The sequence below is a fragment of the Camelus dromedarius genome, chromosome 20, assembly GCF_036321535.1.
Source record: "Camelus dromedarius isolate mCamDro1 chromosome 20, mCamDro1.pat, whole genome shotgun sequence".
Lineage (NCBI taxonomy): Eukaryota > Metazoa > Chordata > Mammalia > Artiodactyla > Camelidae > Camelus > Camelus dromedarius.
This window is the reverse complement of record NC_087455.1, coordinates 16,491,650-16,504,871: the sequence shown is the minus strand read 5'-3', so window position 1 is coordinate 16,504,871 and position 13,222 is coordinate 16,491,650. Positions and strand designations below refer to the sequence as shown.

The 13,222-nt window shown below is 39.7% G+C and overlaps 1 long non-coding RNA gene across 1 annotated transcript; it reads right to left on the bottom strand.

Moving 5' to 3' along the window:
* Positions 1-350: 350 nt before the first annotated feature.
* LOC135318689 (uncharacterized) lies at positions 351-11,137 on the bottom strand. Its single transcript, XR_010376963.1, has 4 exons — positions 10,843-11,137; positions 10,316-10,414; positions 711-762; positions 351-597 (listed from the first exon to the last, which is right to left on the bottom strand). It is a non-coding gene; the product is annotated as an uncharacterized LOC135318689 (long non-coding RNA).
* Positions 11,138-13,222: the final 2,085 nt, after the last annotated feature.

The following is a 13,222-nucleotide window of genomic DNA, read 5'->3' as shown; positions in this document are numbered from 1 at the left end:
TTTGCTTATGTCCCATCACAGACTCTGGCTTTTGACTCTCTTTGTTTGTTGTTTATGTTTGTTATTTTTGTTGTTTCTCTGTGATTGGACTCATAGGATCAGAAGAGTCATCTGGATGGTCTTTTAGTTCCCATCTTCTCCTTTGCCCCAAACAATCCCTTGCAATTTAGTTCTTCTTAGAGCCAGGAAAGGGCAACAGCTACTCCTCAATCAGCCCCAACCTCAGGATCTCCTGTCTGGGCACATTCTCAGACCTCTTATGGGCCCTGTTGTCTTGATTTTTTTAAAAAAATTTCCTAAGGCAGATTTATTTCTAGTTGAAAGTAACAGCAAGCCAACAAAAAAACTAGTTGAGTCAAAAAAGGAAAATTTATTGGAAGACTTATAACCACAAAAAAAGCAAATATGGCCCAGGGACCAACTGGGAATAGAAACTCCAATGTCTCCAGAATGTACTACACATCATTTATTCACACATTGGCTTCATTTTCTTAGGAAAGGTTTTCCCACCATCAGGAAACAGAATCTGGCAGCAACTCCATCTTCAGTCTTCAATTAGCATCACCAAAAAATGACTGACTCCAGCTGTCTCTTGGCCTAAATCCAAAAATCAGGCGAAGACCTCTAGTTTGTCTGGTGAACGGTTCATTCCCAGACTGATCAGCTAAGGTCAGGTAGAGAGTGATGTCACTCGCGATTTGTTGACTCACCTCTGGTCTTTCTGTGTGGCTGGGAGTGGCAGCTCTCATTCCAACCGGATGGCTAAAGTGAGAGAAATATCATTTCCCAGGAGGGGATAAGGATGGAGAAACACTTTCTAGAAGAAAGAAAGACTGACTGGACAGACAAAGCAATGATTGTTCATTAGGGTAGATCTCCAGGTGGCATATTATCTAGAGATCTTTTGGTTTTCATTTATTCCACATTCCTACTCATCCACAAAGTAACTCCTGGCTTTTGTTTATATCAAAATTTTCTTAAGGTCAAGTTGACTGATGGATAGGAAAGGGAATTAATCTGAAAAGGTTTTATAGGTGAATTAACACTTTGAGTACTGGTTAAATTCCAAAAATGTCTTCTATATTCTTTCATTTTCTTACCCACCGCCCCCCCAAAAAAACCTGAAGTGAGATATCTCTATTCCCAGATAAACAAATTAATACTCAGGAAAAATATAACTGCTTCAAGATGATAAAACTAGTAAGGACTAAGCAGGACCTGAAGTCCTGTATATATTCAGTTGGAAAAGGGACAATGCAGAGGGGCTGGTGCAGACTGAATTCACGATGACAATTGTGAGGAAGTAAATTTGGTGTTCAGGGTTTATCTTTACACATCTACCCCACAAAAGTTTTGTTGCTTTACAGGGATCAAGTCCAAGAACAACTCAGGCCATATTCCTGGATTATTAGTATAAGAAACAGAAACAAATAATTGCTCTCCTTTCTTTTCTTTGGGACCTGTTTTATTCATCATCACAGCATTAAGATGGAAAGTTGAGATTAGGGTGTAGACCTAGAGAAATGAGGCCAAGGAGACCAGCTGTCCTGCTGACTATAACTCATGTTAAAGTCTTTCTCACAGCATTGTATGATAAGAAGACTCTATTGGGATTTGGTGGAAAGCCTTTAAAAAGTAAACAATAATTTTTTTCCTAGAATATCCCTTTGTCATAATGCCTTCTTGAATCTGTGGAGGTGTTAGCCAGCTCTTGGAGGATTCCTGGATCTTTGGTTCTTGTCAAATGTCATTGCATCCAAAATAAGACTTGATAAGAGATGACTATACATACAGAGCATGAAAGATGATAGAACTTTCACTCTATATCCACAGAATACAGCTTAAATCCTTTTCACTTGATTACATTTAACACTCACCACTATGTATAGGTCTTGTGCTTGATACCAGGCATGCAAAGATATATCCCTTCCCTCAAACTCACGGGACTGTGGATGTACTTTGGTGCATTTCTGAGTTCAAAGCTTTCAATTAACTATCAAGATAATTCTGTGATGTGAGTACCAAGTTTGGTGTGTACTTGGCATAGATCACAGGCCACTCAGACAACAGATTCATAAAGTAGCTAACATCACTTCGATGTTGTAGATGGAAGTATCTGAAAGCTTGAAAGGTACATACAGTAAATAACTGATAAAGGCAGGACTTGAGTGCATCTGCCTGGCTCTGGAGCTCAAATACGTATCCCATTCCTCCATGCTCCTATGCTAAAATTTAAGTTAAAGTCTTAGCGTTTTTCTTTCCTCTCTTACACATTTGGCAGAAATGCAGGCAATGTAGGCGATAAATCTGGGAGTGTGCTCGCTGATCTGAGCACTGACACCCGGTGGAAAAAATTTGCTCTTGACGCTGCACTCCGTGTTTGTTTAAGCATATGTTTAATTTATGATAACAGTGTAAAATGGTACGGTCTGGAAAGCTGAGATGAAATTAAAGTCTTTCCCTACCTAATTTCCAAGGCTAGAATTTCAACAAAGTCCAACCAAATCTAAAGAGTCAATTTGGCTATTAAAAGAGCTCTCAGATGGAAAAATACTGCTCAATTAACAGTAACATTTGAAGAAATGGCTCTGATGCGAGAACAATTTTCTAATTTTATTCTTGAACTCGGGTACATTCTATTTTAACAAAAGAACTTCTCAAATTACATTTACTAAGTTTTCATTTTACCTTCCAATGTTTTTTTATTATATATTTCCCATCTCTGACTCTCACTTAGTTAGGCAAAATGCCATCTACAACCAATATCATTTTAATTATTATCTAAACCCACATGAAGACCCTAATGAAAATAATACTTACCTAACAAACACACAGTCAAGGTATGGACATTGAGGAAATTCTTTGGTTTTATGCTAAAATTACTAAATTATCTTTTTCAATTCTAACTGAGACCACTTCAGTGGATGATATTAATATCACTATTATACAAATGAGGAAATAACGATGAAAGTGGTTGAGCTATCTGGGCCAGGATGACAGCCTTCTGAATGGTACAACAAGGATGCGAACTGAGAAGGTCTGTCCCGGCTTTCCCAGCCTTCATTGATTTTATCGTCACCCATCCTTGGTCCATTGTAATATGAAGCAATTTCTACCTCATCCTCTGTGCAGCATTTTTGAACATTCGTTGATCTCCTGGACATTCATTTAATATTCAGAAATTATTACTTGAACATCTATTTTATGAAAAGCACTATGCCAGGCATCGTTGGAGACTGAGATCAGCAAGACCCAAGCTGTGCCCTGATGGAGTTTAAACTCTAGTCTGTGAACAAAGGCAAAAGCCCCAGTCTGCAGAATTTCAGGAAATAGATCATTTAAAAACTGTCATGTGAGAGTCATGTTTTAAATGCCATGGGACTTAACAGAAAAGGGAGGTCACATCTAGGTATGGAGGGGAGAAGGCATCATAAGGAAGTGGTACCTGGGCAGCTTTCTGAGCCTTCAAGAATAGGGAGGATTCTTCAACAAATGGTGTTGGGAAAACTGGACAGCAGCATGTAAATCAGTGAAGCTAGAACACTCCCTTACACCATACACAAAGATAAACTCAAAATGGATCAAAGACTTAAACATAAGACAAGATACAATAAACCTCTTAGAAGAAAACATAGGCAAAACATTATCTGACATACATCTCAAAAATGTTCTCCTAGGGCAGTCTACCCAAGCAATAGAAATAAAAGCAAGAATAAACAAATGGGACCTAATTAAACTTACAAGCTTCTGCACAGCAAAGGAAACCATAAGCAAAACAAAACAACAACCTACGTCTGGGAGAAAAGTTTTGCAAAAGATGAAACTGACAAAAAGTCTTGATCTCCAGAATAAATAAGCAGCTCATATGACTTAATAAGAAAAAAAAGACAACCCAATCCAAAAATGGGCAGAAGACCTAAACAAGCAATTCTCTAAGGAAGAAATACAAATGCTCAATAGGCACATGAAAAAATGCTCAATATCACTAATTATCAGAGCAATGCAAATCAAAACTACAATGAGGTATCACCTCACATCAGTCAGAATGGCCATCATTCAAAAGTCCACAAATGACAAATGCTGGAGAGGCTGTGGAGAAAAGGGAAACCTCCTACACTGCTGGTGGGAATGCAGTTTGGTACAGCCACTGTGGAAAACAGTATGGAGATTCCTCAAAAGACTAGGAATAGACTTACCATATGACCCAGGAATCCCACTCCTGGGCATATATCCAAAAGGAATCCTACTTCAAAAAGACACCTGCACCCCAATGTTCATAGCAGCACTATTTACAATAGCCAAGACAAGGAAATAGCCTAAATGTCCATCAACACATGACTGGATAAAGAGGAAGTAGTATATTTATACAATGGAATACTACTCAGCCATAAAAACAACAGCATAATGCCATTTGCAGCAACATGGATGTCCCTGGAGAATGTCATTCTAAGTGAAGTAAGCCAGAAAGAGAAAGAAAAATACCACATGAGATTGCTCATATGTGGACTCCAAAAAAAGAAAGAAAGAAAGAGACAAATGAACATGAATACAAAACAGAAATAGACTCATAGACATAGAATACAAACTTGAGGTTGCCAGGGGGAGGGAGATGGGAAGAGAGTGACTGGGAGTTCGAAATTTGTAGATACTGACAGGCATATGTAGAATAGATAAACAAGATTATACTGTATAGCATGGGGAAATATATACAAGATCTTGTGGTAGCTCACAGTGAAAAAGAATGTCACAATGGATATATATATATATGTTCATGTATAACTGAAAAATTGTGCTCTACACTGGAAATTGATACAACATTGTAAGCTGACTATAACTAAAAAAAAAAAAAAAAGAATTAGCTATAAAGAAAAAAAAATAAAGAATAGGGAAGATTGCAGCAGGAAGAGGGGGAAGAGGGGTGGGAGATGCCAGAAGAAGATGTCACAGGGTCGAGAGCATAAAAGTAAGAATGCCCCCAAACATTCAGGGAATTGTGAGAGGTCCCGTTCAATGGGGAATGTCTAAGAAGGTTGTGAAAGATGAAACCTAAAGACAGAATCAGAAGCCAGGTGAAAACGGGCTGAAATTTCAGTCTAAGAAATCCACTGTTGTGTCCACATATTTTCTGTGTCTTCATGAGCATCGTTATGTGCAACCAAGGTTACTGAATTTAGAGCAATCTGTTGGTTGTTTTTAAAAAATCGATGTAAGGAGCTGCTGCTACCCAGATGCTTACTCTTCATGGGGTTGTCTCATCATTACTCATCTAAGGAAGATCTAGGTGTTTGGTCACAATCAGGTTAATCTTTCATTCTCAGTCTACCCAGCAGATAAGGACAATGTGCCCTTGGAAGAAATTTCTTTTTGCATTGCCAGTTCTCTTAGATGTAACCTTATTTTGAAATAAAATGCAAAGTTTCTAGTGTATGGTGCTAAGGAAAAAAAATGTATGTGAACAGGCAGAATAATCTAAACAAAAAACACTTTTGCTTTAGATATTGTGATTTCTTTGGCATCTTAACCTTTAGTCTTTAGGACTGAAGGATTCATCTCCTAGCCAGTCCTAAGTTCATTAGTAGCTTTGATGAGATCCTTAGTCGGAAAACAGAAGTCAGCGAGGAATAGATCAGAAAGAAGTCTGCTTTGATGGCAGAAGTTCCCTACAGAATAGCCTGATGGGGGAAAAATATTAAAAGAGATGAGAATATGGCCTTGATTCCTTAAAACTCTTTTGATATACTGTTAAATGGCTTCATTCATCTCAAATAAGCCAAATGGTCTAGAAAAGAAAGGAAGGTCACAGAATATGAATTACTTAGAAAAGAATAAACGTGGATCCAGATGATCATTTTTTAAAAACTTAGAATGTATATGGAACTCTGGAAAATAAACAGGATGACAGGCATGGAACAAAGCAGGGGGGAAAAGGCAAAAGTAGGAATAGGCCATGTTCAGAAGAGGATCCCCAAAAGGACCATAAGCATCTGAAGAGATACTTCAGTCCACTAGCAGTATGAGTAATGCAACTTAAAACAATAATGGGAACTACTTTTTATCCACTGGGTTGGTGAAGACGAAAAAGTTGGCTAATTCCAAATGAAGCTATAGACCTGGAGAAAAGAAACACGAACTCTTAGGCACTATTTGTTGAAGTACATTATAGTATAGCTTCTTTGAAGAGGACCCTGACAACATAGCGGAATTAAATTTGCAGTCTCTTTTGTTGGTACCCTCCCCAGAGACAAAAGCCAGCCATAGTTCCATACGGGAACATGGCAAAGATATTAATTGCAGCAGGGAGTTGAAAGTGACCTGAGTATCCATCACCAGATGCAACAGTATGTCATGCAACAGTTAAAAGCAATGCCCTGGAGACACATCCAGCAAAGTGAAAATATGATAAAAACAATGTTGAGTGAAAAGCAGGAAAAAAATGTATCTCACCAAACAACACTATGCATTTTTATAGACACATATATATCGTAAACATAAGCCAATGCAGTGGAAAGGGTGCCAAACAGGGCAGGAAGGAAACAGTAGTGGAGGTCAGAAATGATGGGGAAATGTTACCATAATATTATTTAAAGTAGGATCTTCCGTACACCAATAATGAAAAGGTGCCATGAGTTGTGCAAGATGCACAGAGAGAGAAGGAAGGAGGGAAAGAAGGAAGGAAGGAAGGAAGAGAGGGAGGGAGGAAGGGAAAGCGGAAGTATAATTATAAAGAAATGATACTTTCATTTCATTCAACTACTTTGTATTGGATGCTTACCAAGGATCAGACCCTGTACAGTACCACTTATTCAACAAACAGGGTAGAAACTAAACATTCAAAAGATTGTTATTCTTCAGAGTAATCACCTTGGGAAACTAGGTGTTCAGTTTTTCAAGCAGTCATTGCTCAGGATATTTGTGGGCTTGCCATACTTTGAAATCTGATGATTTCCAGCATATTTAAGTGTCATCAGGAAAAAGAAGAAAGTTATCTCATTACTTTGTAAATCACACCTTGCTTGCATATATATGTGGTGTGTGTATTTATGAGCACATACATATAGACATATTAAAAACATGTACTACCTACTTTGATCATTCGCCTTACTTATGAAAGATTACTCTGTATAACTTTTACCAGTTTCAAAAAATTAAATCCTTTCCCAAAAGTATTAAGATTTGCCACTCTCTTAGAAAATATGTGGCTGACTCTAAAAGGGTTTTATAAGCAGCAGTAGCATTCTTGACATGTCTTCGCCTACTAGTCACCCCGACCCCAAGGTGATTACTTTAAGGGACAACACTCATTTGCCTGGATGCATTCTTGTACATTTACTTAAAAATAAAAGTGTGCAGAAGTGTGCAAAAGCTTTCAAAGAAAGCTACTCCAATTTACTTTTGTTTGTATTCCTATTCTTTCAGTCATGGATTTGCTTAGTCATGAAATAAATGTTTATTGAGTCTTTATGTTAGGGTCTGAGCTCTGCTGAAGACGGAATGAAAAATAAATAACAGCTCATGCCTAAGGTAATTCAAAGCCTGATGATTTTACTTTCATAGTTTGTGGATTTGTGTAAATATCCATGTGGATTAAAGTGACTTAAGCCAAATTTCTGGCCAAAGTTTAACTCCTCTGTTTGAATGAAACTGCTTTATATTCTAGTGAGATTCAACTCTCCACTGAAGGCAAACAGTAGAACAGAAAGATAGGCAATGTTTCCCACACAGTTTTGTATTCAAATTTGGGAGTATATCAGGACCAGGGCCCCTCGGTGTATCTGGCAGAAACCCTCTGAGAGGAGTTGAAAGAAGAAATTTCTCAATATCTAGTGCCTAACTGAGCCCAACCCACCAGAGGGTTCTGGAAGAGGGGCATCTTGCTGCAAATTATTTCTTCAGCCACCATGTATGTCAAATTCCGATTATCCTCCAAGCCCACTTGGGATGGTCTCATCTAATCCCAGAGATAAGGATGATATTTAAGACCTTCACACACTGCCTCAGCCACGTCGGTGGCTGCATTAAGCACAGCTACGGTGCAAATTAATCTCCAAAATTCAGAGGCTTAACCCAACAGTGAAGCATTGTCGGTCAGCAGAGGCTCCACTTCACCTGATAATTTAAGGCTGTCCAGTGTGGGTGTCAGCAGCATACAGGAGACGTTTAAGAACAGATAAAGGAAAGAACTGTTTACAAGATGTCGGTAGGGTGAGGGGAACCACAAAGATACCACAGTATCCCACGGCTCTTAACAGTTGACTGAACCCTAAGGCATAAAAAAGCTCAACCAGGGAGCAGTTACTGGAATTTAAAAAGCTGTTTCAAGAGTGCCACCTGATAGGAAACTTGTTCAAGAGCAGCTCAGCCAGCCAGCAGCAACCGCCCAGGGAAGAGGCTGGGGATAAGCATCTTAACCTCTCTGTGTTCCTTTCTTCAACCTGCTACTGGCGCCCTCCCAGCCCAGCATGAAGCCAGAGGGAAAGGCAGGCCATTGAGCAGCCATCACAGCAGCCTCCTGGGTGCCGAGCAAAGCAGAGAAGAGAGAAAGGGAGCTTGGAGGAGCCGATGAAAATCACCAGTGCTGCACACCAAGCTGACCAAGGCTCTGTCTGTCTGTGGCTTCATTTTGTTGTCACCATTTCGCTACACTTGTTGCCATGGGCATTCTTCAAGGCAGACTCTGTTGCTGTCTATGGAATCCCCTGCACTCAACAGTGCCTGGTATATGATAGGAGCTCTCCAAATTCGCTCTGTGTGTCTGCTGAATTAATGATCCGGCGCTTGTGTTTCGAGATGGGCACAGAATAGTTACACAATAAATGTTTACCAAACGCACTCATTCAAGGGAATTCCTGAATGTGGACTCAGGCCCAGAGAAGCATGCCTCTAACTGAGCTCCACTCACAATCCCAACCTTCAGGTATCAATGTTCACAGCTAGCGCTTTCTACATTTGATGGCTCTAGGGGAAGAGGTTGAATAATAGCAATCCATCAACAGCTGCGACAATATCTAAATATATATATTTATATATGTAGATACATTTGTCATCAGGCCTTAAAAGGCTTTCTTTGGCATCTGCACAACTTTAAATTAGTTTTAATCACAGTTACTGATGCTCCAGTATGTGCTTTATTCTCACCAAAATTATTTGGGGTAATTTTTGTTGTTATTGGGAAATTGTTTTGTTCAAGATCAGGTTATACTTGTCATTCTAAGTGAAGTAAGCCAGAAACAGAAAGAAAAATACCATATGAGATCGCTCATATGTAGAATCTAAAGAAGAAAAAGAACATAAATACAAAACAGAAACAGACTCATAGACATAGAATACAAACTTGTAGTTGCCGGGGGGAGGGGGGTGGGAAGGGACAGACTGGGAGTTCAAAATTTGTAGATACTGGCAGGCATATGTAGAACAGATAAGATTATATTGTACAGTACAGAGAAATATATACAAGATCTTGTGGTAGCTCACAGCGGAAAAAAATGTGACAATGAATATATGCATGTTCATGTATAACTGAAAAATTGTGCTCTACACTGGAATTTGACACAACATGTAAAATGACTATAACTCAATAAAAAATGTTAAAAAATTAAAAAAAAATAAATTACAGAAAAAGATCAGGTTATTCTTTCATTTATTTAACAAATGTTTACTGAGTAGCTACTATCTTTCTGGTGCTTATGCTACAGGGTTGACCAGACAGTTCTTGTCCCTTAAACATCCACAGTTTTGTGGGAAAGATTAGTATGCAGGTAATTACTACACAGCGTGATTTTTTGCTGCAATAGGAATAAGCACTGGGCACCATAGATGCACATGGTGAAAAGGACAGTTGATCTAGTTTTAGGAGATTCAGGGAAGACTTCCTGGAAGAAGTGACTTCCAAACTAGGAGGCAAAGCACAAGCAGGAATCTGAACATAAGCAGGGTAGAAAGAGAACAATATTGCAAGCAGAATGAATACCATCCATAACGATGCAGAGACAACAGAATATTGTTGGAACTTTACATAGTTCAGTTTGGCTTCAAGCTAGCAGGTGAAGGACGGAGAAGTGACCAGTGAGGCCCCAGAACATGACAGGGACAGATCACAGAGGTTTGTCTGTCATATTAAGGAGCTGGGATTTTTCCCCTGGGGCACTAGTGTATAGAGGTGGAATGCTGGATCACTGAGTGTTATAACCACGGGAATGACATCATCAGAAATTAATTTTAGAACTGCTTTTGTAGTGGAAAGTTATCTTCATCAACCCCCCTGCTTTGAAGCCCCACCCGAAATAACACACTGTATAAGTAAAAACAGTATACCTACTTTGCAGACACATCTTAAGGAAGATCCTGCTGTCCCTTCATAGCTACCACTGCAAGTGTAAACACTTCCCGCCAGACTGTCATCTCCTCCTGAAAGAAACTTCATTGACAACCAAAATAAAGTCAAGGAACCATAAACAGAAACCGACCAGGATTGTGTAAAGCAGGAAGTTATTTTAGTTCCAAACAGAAAATGTCCCACAATCCTGTCCTAACAAGAATTTCCAGCGAGAAGTTGCTTCTCAAAAGAACCAACAATTTAAATCAACCATGTCTCCCAGTGAATTCCCAGCCCTGGATCAGTATTAGGCATTCGCTCCTGCCTCTCACTTCCCTTTCAAGCTGTGTGAACCACTGGCCTTTACCTGTTCTCATCATTCCTTGTCACCTGCTTCGGCTGAAAATAAACATGAAAGATCATTACTGAAAAGAAGAAAGAGGAACTGGTATTTATGGAGCCCCTGTTCAAGTCACGTTAGGTATTTCCTGATACCTTCAGTATGTTCATTTTGTCCTTATAGCATTTACCTGTGAGGCTGGTAAAATCCCTGTTCTGCACGTAGGAAACTGGACCTCGTGGTGATTCATTCCTCCTGTCCCTGTGCCAGGCGCTGGGGCACTGGGCTAGAAGTTCAGAGCCACTGGGCGTGGTCCAGGAAGGATTTGAGGTCAGATTCCTTCATCTCATGCCTTTTCAACTACATCATAAACAGGGCTTGGCCCCTCTTATCAAGATCTTTAGTTACTGGTGCCAGTGCTCACACAGCTGGCCAAGGTTCTGGTTCCCCGGCTTTCCCTCCCTGTGGCATTCTCAGCTTATGCCTACCTGCCCGTGCAGACTTTGGAGTTCTCATATGACTTTGCCCTTGGGTGTCGGTAGCCTCCTGGTTCCTGATTGCTCACCCTACACCCTGTTTCCTCTTTGCTTTGTGCCCAATTCTGAGCAACTTGTGCTCCAGTGTCCCAGCTCCACTCTGTCCCCTCAAACCCCCATCTGCCCAGCACCCCCCAGGCAGAGCCCAGTTTCCTCCCAGTTGACAAGCACCTGTCGCAGTCTCCAGCCCAAGGCCCGCCAGTCCTTTGGATCATACCCATAATCAAAAGAGATCTTTAGAAACTGCTCATTTCCTCCAGTTCCTACTATTGACTATTGAAAAAAAATTTTTTTCCTTATTTTTCCAAATTAATTCATAAAGAGCTTCATGATGAGACACTAAAGCTTTGTTTTGATTAAAGACTTAGGATCCAGTTAGACCCAATTATTTCTTACAAACCGAATACAGACAGTAAAATCAGGCTTAGGAGTAGATATGGTCCAAGAATATAAAGAATCGCAAGGCTGTGAGGGCTCTGGACGGCCATTCGGCTCGCCTTTGCCTTCAGGTTGGAACGTGGCTAAGTTCATGAGGGAGAGAGACGGGGGGAGGGGAGAGAGAGGATGAGGATCACATTTTCACAAAAAACTTCAAGGGATCGTCTGTTTAGGACATCCTTCACCAAGGGCCATTCGCACTGGAGATCACCAGATTTAAGAGTCTTAGCTTCAAAGAAAACAGGGTTTGAATACTTTTTATAAAGGGAGAGAGTCTTTTCAGTGGCAGTTACCCAACTTGTAAAAGTCAGTGTGTAATGGCAAGAAATACAGGACATAGTTCTGGTTCTCTCTATTTTTTTTTTTTAATATGGGTAACTTTTTAACTAATAATAATTTGTTTTCTGATCCAAGGTAAGATACTAATGATAAATCTCATGCTTCGGGCCACAGAATAATTACTGCAGAGAACAGAGTTCCCTGGCCTGTGTTTGAAACAAGACAGACAGAGAGACAGACAGACAGACAGAGCCACAATGCACACTGTATCAACCCATCTTTCCTCCTTGCAACCCTCCCTGAGCCACTTCAATGTCCCAGCCATGATGCATTGACTTTGAAACAAGTGATACAGCTTTAGCCACAGTATATAAATCTCCGATTTTTGCCAATCCTTACAAAAAAGTCTTCCTTTATTTGCCAAGCTTAACCTCCTCCCTCTAAGTAAAATGAAAATTATTGTCCTGCTAGTTAATAGAAAGAAAATAACACAGTACCTGTGTTAATACATGACTCTCTCAGGCAGTGGAAGCCTGGTATAGAGGCTCTTGTTTAGGACAGGTTGTAGTGAACTCACAGCAGGGCAGTGCCCGTCGGGTAGCACTACTTAGAACCCATGTTTGACTCAGATTTGTTATATCCAATACATAATAAGTTTGTTTTTTTCCTTAATATTTTAAGATATTAAATAAAACAATAAACATAAACACCATAGTATTAGGATTAGAACTGGACAAATATGGATTTAAGTAGAGACTTTGCCAATTATTAGCTGGATGGCATCCAGCAAGTAATTTAATCTGAGCTGTTGAAGAGATTAAAGTAAGAACTATGGAAAAGTAAAAATGATGACACTGACCTCCTAGGATTAATGTTAGGATTTAAAGTAATAGGCAGTGTCCAGCCTATAAAAAATTTCAGCAAATGACATTTTATCCTTATTACTTAGTTCTAATGTTTGCCTCATACTTGCTCTTGGATTTAGACATTAAAAGAAATTCCCACGTTGTTTCCACCTAAGATACACATTTTTGTAGGTAACATATCCAGTAATTAGGAGCCTCAATGTAGAAATTCCAGAATGGGTCTGCTTACCAGGATGCATTTACTTAAAAAAGAAACACTCTTATGCTGGTGAAATCAGACTTCTTGGTTGAAAGTAAGATTTCTAGGCCCTTGGTGTTCAGACTGAAGCCAGAGGATCAGCAGCAGAAGCAGTAGCAGGAGCTTGTCAAAGGCTATATTGCCTTTCTTTAAAGAGATACAAACAGCGAAATGGGGTGAGCCTCTGGTGACAAGGCACAGGGCCACACCGAA